This window comes from Schistocerca nitens, chromosome 6 (assembly GCF_023898315.1).
Source record: "Schistocerca nitens isolate TAMUIC-IGC-003100 chromosome 6, iqSchNite1.1, whole genome shotgun sequence".
NCBI lineage: Eukaryota > Metazoa > Arthropoda > Insecta > Orthoptera > Acrididae > Schistocerca > Schistocerca nitens.
In genome coordinates, this window is record NC_064619.1 from 522,089,015 (window position 1) to 522,102,257 (window position 13,243).

At 44.3% G+C, this 13,243-nt stretch overlaps 1 long non-coding RNA gene across 2 annotated transcripts in view; it reads right to left on the reverse strand.

Annotated features, from left to right (window-relative positions):
- Positions 1 to 202: 202 nt before the first annotated feature.
- The window catches only part of LOC126262320 (uncharacterized), a 439,820-nt gene continuing 426,779 nt past the window's right edge, over positions 203 to 13,243 (reverse strand). For both annotated transcript variants that reach the window (XR_007546719.1, XR_007546718.1), the window contains 3 exons: positions 4,805 to 4,991; positions 1,122 to 1,332; positions 203 to 920 (listed from right to left, as the gene is read on the reverse strand). This is a non-coding gene — a long non-coding RNA (uncharacterized LOC126262320). The remainder of the gene's footprint in view (positions 921 to 1,121; positions 1,333 to 4,804; positions 4,992 to 13,243) is intronic.

Sequence of the window (13,243 nt, forward strand, 5' to 3'; positions counted from 1 at the left end):
GAGAACGAATGGTCATTAATGATTAACATGTAACGAGTCCCCAATGACAATTGTGCTACGGGTTGTAGGACGTCCAACCCTGTGGAGTCCTGCCAACTCGTCTCTTATAGGGTGCCTAAAGGATGCTGCGTTCTTGGAATGCTATACAACAATTGAAGCAAATTACATTAACAGCTTTTATTACAATGAGGAAGACTGACAATACCTAACTTTGAATTTACAGCAGAGTCGAAAGTGATAGGTGACACGAAAACAAGTCAGAGTCCTTTGCTTTATACAAGGTCCACGTAAGCAATTGATATGGATCACACGTCACTGCTGTCGTAGTGCTCTCCTACTGTGCTGGTCTGCGAGTCGCTGCCTGGCACTGTGTGGCCGAGGCCGGCAGGAGCGGAACTTATATTCTCTTCGCCTAGAGGGCGCTCCTGTCGTGGTGCGGTCCCAGTCAGCGGGCTATTAGCTGCCGTCTCACTGCCTTCTCTGTTCTTGCTTTCTTCATCTTAATGCGAGCGGTTGTCGATACGCTTGAACATTCCTCCTCCTGCCCCCCCCCCCCCCAAAAGCGACGGACCGTCGTCGTGTAGGGAGTGCGACCACGGCGGGGGAGGCGGGTGAGTGGGCGCCTCGCAGGACCGGAAGCTGTGGCTGCAGGGGACGTCAAGCTTCCGGTCGTACCCCGCTATCCGGCCGGCGCTCTGGCGGAAACGTCTCCCAGAAAAAGACCAGAAGGGTATGAGTCCATCTTCTGATACCATGAACCAGATGAAGAAGGCAGCGACTGCTGCACTGTGTGGGGATCGAGCTTCATCGGTAGGACGAGAGGAGGCGGAGGAGACAGAGGCTCCATGGTGTCGTCCTGCGGTGTCGTGGTGACACCCTCGGCGGCTGCTGCGGCCGCGCTGTCCTCTGGATCCGTGAATCTGAGGGAAGAGACATTGAAAGACCATCGTGCATATGACAGAGGTGAAGTTGACTTTGATGGCAGCGGTGCAAGCCATCTGGGCCTGAAATAAGAAACATGCAAGCGCCAAGTCGACGGACGATCTCGCCTCGCGTCCACCGTCTGCTGCCGCTAAAAACCCTGTAGAAGACAATATCATGCGGCGCGAAGCGATACTTACAGCCTTGCTTCGGCGCCGGATGGTGAGGAGGGTGGAGCAGTGTCCGATGGCGGCGGCTGTGAAGCAATTTCACCGGCGATGGTCCATCTCGTGGGTGCGAGCGATATGAGGAGAGAAACAGTTGCAGTGCTTGACCCCTGGTGTGTGCAGAGCGAAGTTTGGTCATCTGCTGTTTGAACGTTCTGACAAAACGTTCCGCTTCGCCATTTGACTGTGGATGGAACGGTGCACTAGTTAGACGCTGTATACCACTGTGTTCACAGAATGTTCCAGATTCATTTGACGTGAACTGAGGTCATTTGTCGGACAATAATACTTCAGGTAAACTTTCGAGGCAAAATATCGACGGCAACACCGGAATTGTGCTACGTGACGCTGTCGAGTTCATTGGCACAGCAAAAGGAAACTTCTAGACGATTCAATCACAATCAATCAACGAGTGCTCCAAAACGGTCCCACAGTATCTATGTGGAGACGTTGCCATTGTGCTTGCGACTTGGGCCAAGCAGAGAACTTTTGTGGCGGAGCGGACTAATTTTCCGCACTTGCGTGACACTGTGACGTCATCTGTTCTATTTGGGCGTCCATACCCTGCCAAGTACAGTGTCGACGCGCTAACCGTTTCATACGAACATTCCCACAGTATCTTTGGTGAAGTAACTGCAACACTTCTTTGTCCACTTTAGGGATCAACACATGTGACTGCCCACTATCACTTTGAACAATAATTACACCTTTATGTACAGCGAGGCTATGCCGACGGGCAAAATATCAGCGTACAACGGGGTTCTTTATGCTATGCAAGGTATGCGGCCAAGATGTGCGAATGTGTGTGAGCAAAATGTTCAAATCGGGATCAGCTTACGTGGCCCGTGCAATTTTCTTATAGTTCAGCGGATAAGACTGAAGCGATTCAGAATACTGAGCATCGACGTGACAAGAAGATGCAGCAGAAGCGTCAAAGTCGGTATCGGAAGACGTGAAAGTGAGTCCGCATTACCATGTTGGGCTGTCGGACGACACACAAGCACGTGCTGGTATAGAGATAACAATAAAGCCCATGTTTGCAATTTTTGGGCAGTTCATACAGGAACCGGTTTCGTCGGATGAAACAAGGGCTGCGAAGGCTTGTGATCCGTTACTAAGTAGAATTTTCTACGACACAAATAGTGGTGAAATTTGGTGACACAATACACACTAGCCAAAGCCTCTTTCTCAATTTGTGAATAGTTACACTAAACTTTGGGCAACACTTTTGATGCAAAAGCAGTAGGCCTGTCATTATCACAAATTCTGTGCGAAAGCACTGCACCAATTCCGTAAGAGGAAGCGTCAACTTGCAACACAAATGGTTTTTCAGGACCAAAAAGAACTAAGAATCTATCACTGAGCAATGCATCTTTATGTTTTGAAAAGCTACTTGGCACTCATCTGTCCAAACAAAGGAGACATCCTTGCGGCGCAAGCGATGCCATGGAGCTGCCATCTCTGCAGCATTCGGTATGAACCGATTATAATTGTTTATTTTCCCTAAAACTGACTGCAATTCTGTGATATTGCGAGGAACTGGCAAGTCTCGTATGGCTAAGAAATGCCACTGAAGAGGATGTACACCTTGACTGTTTATGACATGACCAAGATACTGCAACTCAGGTTGAAAAAAATCATACTTGTCCAGTATACACTTTAGTCCTGCAGCAAATAACACACGAAACAAATCACGTAAATTTGCAATATGTTGTTCAGAAGTACGACCTGCTACGGCAATATCGCCCAAATAGTTTGAACAGTTCGGCACTTGCGCAGTCAGCTGTTCCATATACTGTTGTAAAATTGCGGGTGTGCAAGTACTGCCAAAAGGCAAACGCAAATAGTTAAACAAGCCCAAAGGAACATTTGTTACACACAATTGATTGCGTGGCACCTCCCGCCCTTTCAAGTCCGCCCTCGGGCTTGGGTGTGTGTGTTTTTCTTAGCGTAAGCTAGTTTAAGTAGTGTGTAAGTCTAGGGACCGATGACCTCAGCTGTTTGGTCCCTTAGCAACTCATACACATTTGGACATTTGATTTTAAGTTCAGCTGCGACTTTGTCCTGTAATGCAATGGGAACAGTTCTGACCCAGCAAAATTTCGGCTGAGCATTGTCTTTCAGAGTAATATATGCAACAAAATTGTTAGCTTTGCCTACTCCTTCAGAAAAGAGTTCCAGGAATTATTTAGGTAAGCTAGATACATTGCCTTTAGCATTGAATGCAGACACTGACAACACATTGTCGTGAATGTTAAACCGAAACAAATAAAAAGAATCAAGACCAAATATATTCACACAGTCGCGTGATTGTAGTACTGTAAAAGTCACTGTTCTTGTATGCGAGTGTTGCATTGCAGGCAAAGTACATGTTCTGAGAATGGGAATTACTTGTCCATTGTAAGCCATTAGTTGCGTACTAGTGTTAGACATGCGTGGGGAGCCTAACAGTTCATATGTATGACGACTGCGCAATGTAACAGAAGCACCTGTGTCCAACTGAAATTTCACATGTTTCCCACAAAGAAGTAAATGAACAAAAATTTTGTTTGACTGGCATATCACTGAAGAAACTGCTTCCATGCCAGTTTTGCGAATGCCTGTTGCAGACTTTGAATCTACTGCATTAATGGCATGGGCCTTTGACTAGATTTCTGAGAGTGGGCCGAATTCTTATGTTTGTTCCGTTACAAACATGCGGATTGCACATGTCCATCCTTACTACAAGCGTAACACTGAGCTTGTTGAGAGGGGCAGTCTTGGCGTTTGTGCCGTGAATAACACCGAGAGCAAAACTTAATTCTGTTCTGTGTAGCCGCCTGTTTAGCCAACTGCTGTCCGCCCCCGGTAGCTGAATGGCCAGCGTGACGGATTGTCAGTCCTCTGGTCCCGGGTTCGACTCCCGGCTGGGTCGGGGAATTTGCTCCGCCCAGGGACTGGGTGTTGTGCTGTCCTCATCATCATCATTCTATGATCCTCATCGGCTGGAGGTCGCCGAAGTGGCGTCAAATTGAAAGACCGGCACCCGATTGATGGCCTGTCTGGCGGGGGGCTCTAGCCATACGATTAAATAAATAAAACAAGCGAATTGCTTACTCGGCGTGGAACGTTGTTATAAAAAAAAGCGAACTGCTTACTCCGCGTGAAACGTTGTTTACTCGGCGTGATTAGCGCAAGCCACCGGTGCAGAATGAGGCGATCGCAATTAAGGGACTCAACCCGACAGGTAGCTGGCCGCTCAAATTTAGGAGTTGACAAGGTACCTGAATCGTACTGATCTAATATTTGCACTACCTGCTGAAAAGGTGGATCGGACTGTTTCAAAATTTGTTCTCTAAATTAGACATCAGGTACATTGTGCACGATCGCATCATGCAACATAACACTTGAATATAAATCACTGGAAGCACATTTGAAATTGCATTTCCTTGTCATACCCTTAAAATCTGTTACCCATTCGCGATAAGTTTGTTCTGACCGTTTTTTGCAATTAAATAATTGATACCTAGCTGCTACCACATTCACTTGTTGGTCATAATAGTTTGTGAGTGAGTCGTAAGCAAGCTCACTCAGAGTGGTGATTGGAAAGAGTTTTTGAATGAGGTGGAACACTGCACTTCCTACCATGGATAATAGATATGGAAGTTTCACACTACCTGGTACGTTGTGAGATAGGATGTGCGCCTCAGACTGTGACAATCACTCGAGCCATTCCTCTTCTTGGTCACGAAACTGTCGAAAAGATGGTATAGCAGCTGTAGTAGGTAGTGCTTGTTCTATCGGGTGCACAGCATTGGCCAGTAGCTGCTGCACCGTGTTGAGTAACGTGGAAATCTGCTGTGTCTGGAATCGAAACATATGCATTAGAAGTGTGGCATCTAACGCTTGGCGCCCGAACAGGGGGCGGGAGAGGAGGGGTTGACATTTTGGAAGATACAAGTGCAACTAACATACAAGGCAAGCAAAGCAAAGAAAATTCTGGCAACGCCCACCTGAAAATACTGATTAATATAGACGACAAGCAAATGAGCGTCCCTGCAAAGCAAAGAGAGTTAAGGCGCCAGCAAAAATCAGAAAATTCCATGACCGTCAGGATCGGAGTTTGGTTATAAGACCTCACCGCCAACTGTGGGGTCCTGCCCAGTCGTCGCTTGTAGGGTGCCTGAAGGATGCTGCGTTCTTGGAATGCTGTAACCCAATTGAAGCAAATCGCATTAATACCTTTTATTACAATAAGGAAGACTAACAATAAAAAATGTTCAAATGAGTGTGAAACCTTATGGGACTTGACTGCTAAGGTCATCAGTTCCTAAGCTTACACACTATTTAACCTAAATTATCCTAAGGACAAACACACACACCCATGCCCGAGGGAGGACTCGAACCTCCGCCGGGACCAGCCGCACAGTCCATGACTGCAGCGCCTAGACCGCTCGGCTAATCTCGCGCGGCGACTAACAATACTTAACTTTGAATTTACAGCGGAGTCGCAAGCGATAGGTGACATGAAAACAAGTCAGAGTCCTTTGCTATATACAAGGTCGACTATCGTCGTAGTGCTCTCCTACTACTGTGCTGATACTGTGCTGGTCTGCGAGTCCCAGTCTGGCACCGTGTGGCCGAGGTTGGCAGGAGCGGAGCTTATATTCTCTTCGGCTAGAGGGCGCTCCTGTCATCGTCTCACTGCCTTCTCTGCTTTTGCTTTTTCAGTCTTCGTGCCGGCGCTTGTCGATACACCAGAACAAACCCTCTCATTTGGAAGGGTTTATCAGCTCCAGGTAACCTCTGTAGTTTACTTTTCTTGTGGTGAAGTTCTGCAATTTGAGCACACGGCGCACAATTTTTCACGTAACGGTCCGCGTCCTGCCTATGCATCGTCCACCAATAACCCTGCGTTACCCTTCTCTCCATTTCGCTTCGAACCACATGTCCCACTAAAATCAAATCATGCACTTGCCCAACATTTCGTCATGCAAGCTCTGTGGTAACACTAACCGTGTTCCATGTTACATTGTTCGATAGAATACTCCGTCCTCCCTGCAAAACTGCTACTGTTTAGAAAACTGCTTACAGTCTCATTCAGCACTTTGTGCTGTGCTCCATTCACTTGTCTATGCGTTCCATAACAATGCCCATGCATTCCATAGCACATACCTGATGGCTGAGTCCATCACCGTTTGCGTGCGACGTTCCCGGCTTATGTACTACCTTGTAATCGAACTCGCTTAACTGCACAGAGCATCTCAACAATCTGTTCTTTGGCTCTTTAAGTGCTAAAAGCCACATAAGCGCTGTGTGGTCAGTCACCATTTTAAATCGTCTCGTATACAGGTAACAAAGAAAGTACCCAATTTCAGAAACCACTGTGAGCATTTGCTTGGAATAATTTCATTCGGCGTTATTGAGTTGCTGTGAAGCGTATGCATTAAGGTGCTCGTGTCCATCTACTTCCTGACTAAAAATAACTTCTAGCGTAAAATTGCCCGAATCACAAGAAAGATTAATCGGGTTATCAAATTCCGGATTGAACGAAACAGGATCAGATGTCAACAGATCGGTTAACTTCTGGAAACCTCCTCAAACTCAGCAGTGAAATGAAACTTCACTCCTTCCTGTAGCAGCTGCATAAGAGATCTAACAACTTCTGCACTTCCTGAACATACTTAAAGTAAAAATTCTCGAGCCCCAAATAAGATTTCAATTCCTTTACCTTGATAGGTGTTAGAAAATTTTGAATGGCCTCAACTAGCTATGGATCGGTACAAATTCCTTCTTGCCCTGTAACGTGACCCAAGAAAACGAACCTTTTGCAGTACAAAGTGACGTTTCTCTAAACCCATTCTTAACCGTGATGTAGGCAGACCATCAAACGCTCCGCGCAACTCCTCCAAATGTTCTGGAATATCCTTTGAATATATGATTAGGTCGTCCTGGTACACCATTCACTGGCCTGGCTTTAATCCACACAACACACTATCCAACAAACACTGAAAGGTTGCCAACGCGTTTTTAAATCCAAAAGCCATGCGGGCGAAACTGAGAGCGTCCAGCGAGCATTGAGAATTCAGTTTTCAGGCGGTCCTCCGGGGTCACTTCCAACTGGCGGTAACCACTACACAAATGCAGTGTTGTGAAGTACCGACAGTGACCCAAGATGTCCAATATCTCTGTTATATTAAGCATAGGATATGCATCCGATACTATTTTCTGCTTGAGGAACTGGTAGTCACAACAGAAATGATATCCTTTGCCAACATCTGGTGATTTTTTGCTTGCAATTACAATGGAAGCAGAACAGGAACTACAACTAGGTTCTATAATGCCATCTATAACTTGCTGATCTATAAACTCTTCCATAATAGGCTATAAATGCCTTGGGACTCGATACAGTCCTTTGTAGACGGATGCTTCACTTCCAGTAGTTATTTACTGCTGAACAAGCGGTATTGGTGGTAATAGACCCGACGGATGAAATAAATCCACATACTCAGAGCAGTTTTTCAATAATGCTCTGACCAGTGCTTCAGGGTGTGCTACCTTACTCCTTAGCACTGACCAGTCAACAGACTCTCCCGGCATTGTGTAATTTTCTGTAAAATCGCCGTATAGATCAGCCTCATCTAACACTTCTAAATTTGCAACCAGGGTACCCTGCGACAACTTTACTTCCTCGGGGACAAAATTATCAATACTGACAGGAAACTCGTGTCATCTACCTAATGAACGTAGGACATGATACTTCATATAAAACAACTAACAGCATCTAGTACTTCGTTGTCCACCAAAGGTTCAATGATACACAACGAGTTCACTGGCATGTCAGTATCAACATCAGTCCAGAATACCTTTCCTGTACCTTTCGGCATGTGATCCCGCGAATTCACTTAAAGTGACCTTGTACGCAGTTTAATTCGCTTCACCTGGCCATGGGAAGTATCTTGCGACAGCGAAGATGTTCCGGCTGCAGAACCTAGCCGACACAAAGTTTCATCTAGTTCTACCGTATGCCTTTCCAGGTCAATTATGGTTCGATGTACTCGTACAACCGCGAAATAGAGTCCGAGAATAATGTTGTACCTACCACTAACCACGGGAAGAGCTTTTGCATCCACCTAGAAGATAACCTCCCACACACGGAACTTCAGCACTGCAGCACCGAGCGGATTTAAACGCTCTCCACCCTACGCCACTTAACGTCCGTTGTGGTGCACTTAACCTATTTGCCCCAAATACTCCCTTACTTCCAACCGATACCTAAGAACCAGTATCCAACAGCATTTTATATAATTTATCCCTCCGCCCCATATAGCCGGTCAGAAAAAAGTCTGCCACTGTTTTCTTACATGTGCTAACTCTTACTGGGAACGTGGCACTGTGAACACCCCACCCACTGCGCTGTTTAACTGCTGCCCGTAAGATTTACCCTGCGACTGAAACTCCCGTAGTTGTTGATTTCTGTTACGGCATTGCAGATCCGAGAGAAAAGACATTTTACAATACAAGCAACGTTGCTATCTACAATCTCTTTGTAACTGACCCTATCGACCAAAATGAAAACAATGTATGTCCATGTTAAACACTGTCCGACGTTCACGTGACCTATACAATGACTCAATTTTCTCTAATGGTAATGTACTATCCACTGCTTCACTTAATACTCAAGAATTTCCAGACTAACGTTTCTTGACATTTCCGATTGTAGGTCCCTTAAAAAATGTGTCAAGAGCCATTTGCTACGCTTCCTGCAAAATTACCAACTTAACCCTATCATCACCTGTGAGCTCATCGGTACCTACACTGGTTTTACAAACAAGGTAGGCGAACTTTCAATCGATTCATCCTGTTTACGAAAAACCCTAATAAGTTGTATCCGAAAATATCTTTCCGTGTTCTTCCTCCGATATCTCTCTATTAACTCTTCCTGAATATCATCAAATATTTTACCCTCCCTCACATTCTCATTACACATAAAATGCGCTCTAGCGTCTCGCGTAAACATCAGTCTAGCAACACGTAATAAATGCTTCTTTCTGCGTCCCCGTATTTGGTAGCTGTAGTTAAATTGCAAAAAAAACATAAAAACATCTTATTCCTGTTTCCCTGAAAACGGGATACCAGTCCCGCAGCAGTGGCATTCAGGGTAGGTGGGTTGGGATGTGACTGTTCCTTCTCCAATGCCATGAGCTCATTTACCTCTATCTGTAATTTATCTACATGTTCCCTAAGTTGCTCAATAAATTCAGCAGCTGAAAGTTACTTCGCAATGACTACAATTTAATAAAGAGAAAAGTCTACCAAAGAATACAAATATGGTCAAGCAAAAGACAGGTAAAGGGACAGACAAACAGGCTTGAAACCTATAATAAGTGAAATCGGCACTTATTGTGGGGCACAACGTCGGTGAAGATGTTCCATGCTGCTGTCTCCTAACTCCACGAGGTCCATCCTCCATGTTGCCTTAGCAGTCCTCCTGACACCAGTGTAAACAGATGCGTGACTCCGCTGCCCGTTGCCGGATTCAAACGGGATGGTGGCTCTAAGCCCACGGATGGCTCCTGACGATAGCATAACACCATTTATCGATCAGCTGCAATGCATTGGTTGTTGGCCCTCTGAGCAAGGTTTGCTTCCACTCGCAATATTCTCGGTGGGTGGGAGAAGCTCACAGGTGCACATGCTGCTGTGACTGTAGCTTTGTTGACGTAACTGGAATCCACTGCCTTGGCCGTGGCGCCATAGCCTTTCTGGATCGTACCGTGACGGCTGGAACTATGCGCCACGTATCTGATCGGAGCTGGGGGGGCGTGGAGGCGACTGCAGTCGCACAGGTCAGTACCCTGTCTCAGCGACTCTCCCCGGCGGCGGCTGTCTGGCCTCGCGGGACACGCTCCCGGCTCCGTCCACTACTGTGCAATTTCCACAGATTAGATTAGATTAGTTTAGTACTTGCTCCATAGATCATGAATACGACATTTCGTAATGATGTGGAACGTGTCAGGTTAATAAAAGTGTCTATACAAGATATTACATTACACAAAATATTACACGACACTTAATATTTTTAATTTTTTTGTGTTGGGGGTAGGGGAAATTACCCACTTACTATATCCAAAAATTCATCTAATGAGTAGAAGGAGTTGCATTAAGAAATTCTTTTAATTTCTTTTTAAATGCTAAATGGCTGCCTGTCAGATTTTTGATGTTATTAGGTGAGTGACCAAAGACTTTTGTGGCACCATAATTTATCCCCTTCTGAGCAAAAGTTAGATTTAACCTTGAGAAGTGAAGAACATCCTTTCTCCTAGTGCTGTAGCCATGTACACTGCTATTACTTTTGAATTCGTGCGATTTGTTAATAACAAATTTCATAAGTATATATATATATATATATATATATATATATATATATATATAGTGAGGCTACAGTGAAGATCTCTAGCTCTTTAAATAAGTGTCTGCAGGATGATCTTGGATGAGCTCCAGCAATTATTCTGATTACACGCTTTTGTGCAATGAACACTCTTTTACTCACTGATGAGTTACCCCAGAATATGATGCCATACGAAAGCAGAGAATGAAAATAGGCGTGGTAAGCTAATTTACTGAGATGTATATCGCCAAAATTTGCAATGACCCTAATAGCATAAGTAGCTGAACTCAAACGTTTCACCAGATCCTCAGTGTGTTTTTTCCAGTTCAACCCCTCATCAATGCATACACCTAAAAATTTTAAATATTCTATCTTAGCTACCGATTTCTGATCGAAGTCTATATTTATTAATGGTGTCATTCCATTTACTGTGTGGAGCTGTATATACTGTATTTTGTCAAAGTTTAATGAGAGCCCATTTGCAGAGAATCACTTAATGATTTTCTGAAAAACATCGTTTACAATTTCACCAGTTAATTCTTGTCTGTTGGCTGTGATAGCTATACTTGTATCATCGGCAAAAAGTACCAGCTTTGCATCTTCGTGAATATAGAATGGCAAGTCATTAATATATATTAAGAACAGCAGAGGACCCAAGACCGAACCTTGCGGCACCCCATTCTTGATTGTTCCCCAGTTTGAGAAATCACCAGTTTTTTTGCATATTATGTGAACTACTTATTTAAACTTTCTGCACTCTTCCAGTTAGGTATGATTTCAATCATTTGAGCACTGTCCCATTCATACCACAATACTTGAGCTTATCTAGAAGTATTCCATGATTTACACAATCAAAAGCCTTTGATAGATCACAAAAAATCCCAACGGGTGACTTCTGGTTACTCAGAGCAGAGCATAGGGCTGTACCCGAGACAATTTCAGACGGGGTGACACAGCGCAGTATTCGGACAGTAGAGTATAGCGCTGTACCTGGACACAGTTTTTGGCAGGATGGTACAGCGCACTCTCTGCATGGAATAGTGTAACTTTGTATCCAAGCGTGATAGTGTGTTTGTGATGCGCGGGATACAGTGGTACTGCCTCCCACAGACATCCTGCACAGAAAATAGCGCGATCCCGCTAGGGTTTCACAATTTGATTGCAAGTACAACCAGATTTAGAATGCATGACTGGAGGAACACGTGAGGGGAAGCGCCTCCATCTTGGAGTGCAAAAAGAACCTTGACGGCGCTAACTGATTAGTCCTCTGTGGTATTTGAAAATTTCAACATACATTTCTCCAATGTCTCAGTTATTAGGGAGCAGGACAAGACCAACTTATAAACGCTTTGGTTTACGATTACTGCTGGAGAACCTGGTCAATCTTGTTTCTGACGCTGGCAACATAAATTACACTGAAAATGGTACGCCCCTAAGCAAGAAGAATTTAAATGTCCTTACTCATATTATGGAACCGTGTTGTGATAAGATTATGTACTGTCAGGATTAATTAGAGTAGGGAAGATGTTTCATATTAAAGAAGGAGATGTGTGGTTCATTTAACTATTATCCACGCAGTAAATTCTCCAAGTTCGTCACTGCAAGACATCGGGTCAAGGTGAAACTACCAATTATCCTACACGGGAGCAATGGTGTGACAACAAGAGGAATACTCGATGAAATCGGAAAGTAAGCACTGGAAACCATTTCAAAGAAATGTAAAATTCCTGCAGCTATAACAAATACATTGGAACTGGCTGGCTTTGAAATGGATGTTATAATGAAAGAGCTGCTTGGATTATTGCAACAGCAAGGTGTAGACGACAATTACCTTTTCGATTCAGACATAACGTAACATTTCGCCGGATTTTTAATAAAACGACACGTGCGGCTACTAACATCAAACCCCGACTTCTGCGTGGAGGGAGAGAGCCAGGGAAGCAGCAATGTGATTGTGGACAACGATAAGAGAGTTGGAATAGACTTTTTATCGTGGATGACCTCCAACTGCCGAGTAAAGATGTATAATAAGTTTCTGTATCAAATCACAAGCCCAGGTGTGTACAATAACCACCATATAAGTCCTACATCGCCGAATGAGGACTGACCCACAAACCACGTTATTCCTCAAGTCCTAAGAAAAAGATTAAAAATCTCACAGAGACTTAAGCCATTTCCACTAAAAAGAATACGCCTTTAACTGCAATTAATGTGGTGTGTGCACGAAAAACAAAACTGGAAATAGAAGACATCGTGACCAAAAAACGAAGACTGGAGTAATAACGAAGAATATGAGCTACGACTGGAAGTGAAAGCTACATCAAATGCGTAGGCAAGGCCTACTTATTGCTTTAAACATAGTGTGTGACGAAATCTGACTATCACATGGGAATATAAAATATCTTCATTTACTGTTGAAGTACTGGTAAGTGTCCGAAAAGGATGGGTTCAAAGACATTCACTGCAATAAAGGACACACGGAAAACCTGTTTATAAAGATCCACTCTGACCTGTATGTGCTTAAAAAGGATGGCTACATTGTCTCTAAGTGTGATGGACTGCGTATTGTGCATTTAGCAACAGAAAAATCGTTTTCAGAGCTTAAAACCTACGCTGTAACAACATTTAATGATCACTCGTTTGCAAAAGCTGTAAACATGAAGTTCTATACGGATATTCCACACGAATGTGTGGCAGAAGAACTGCTAGCGTACATCCAGGAAGA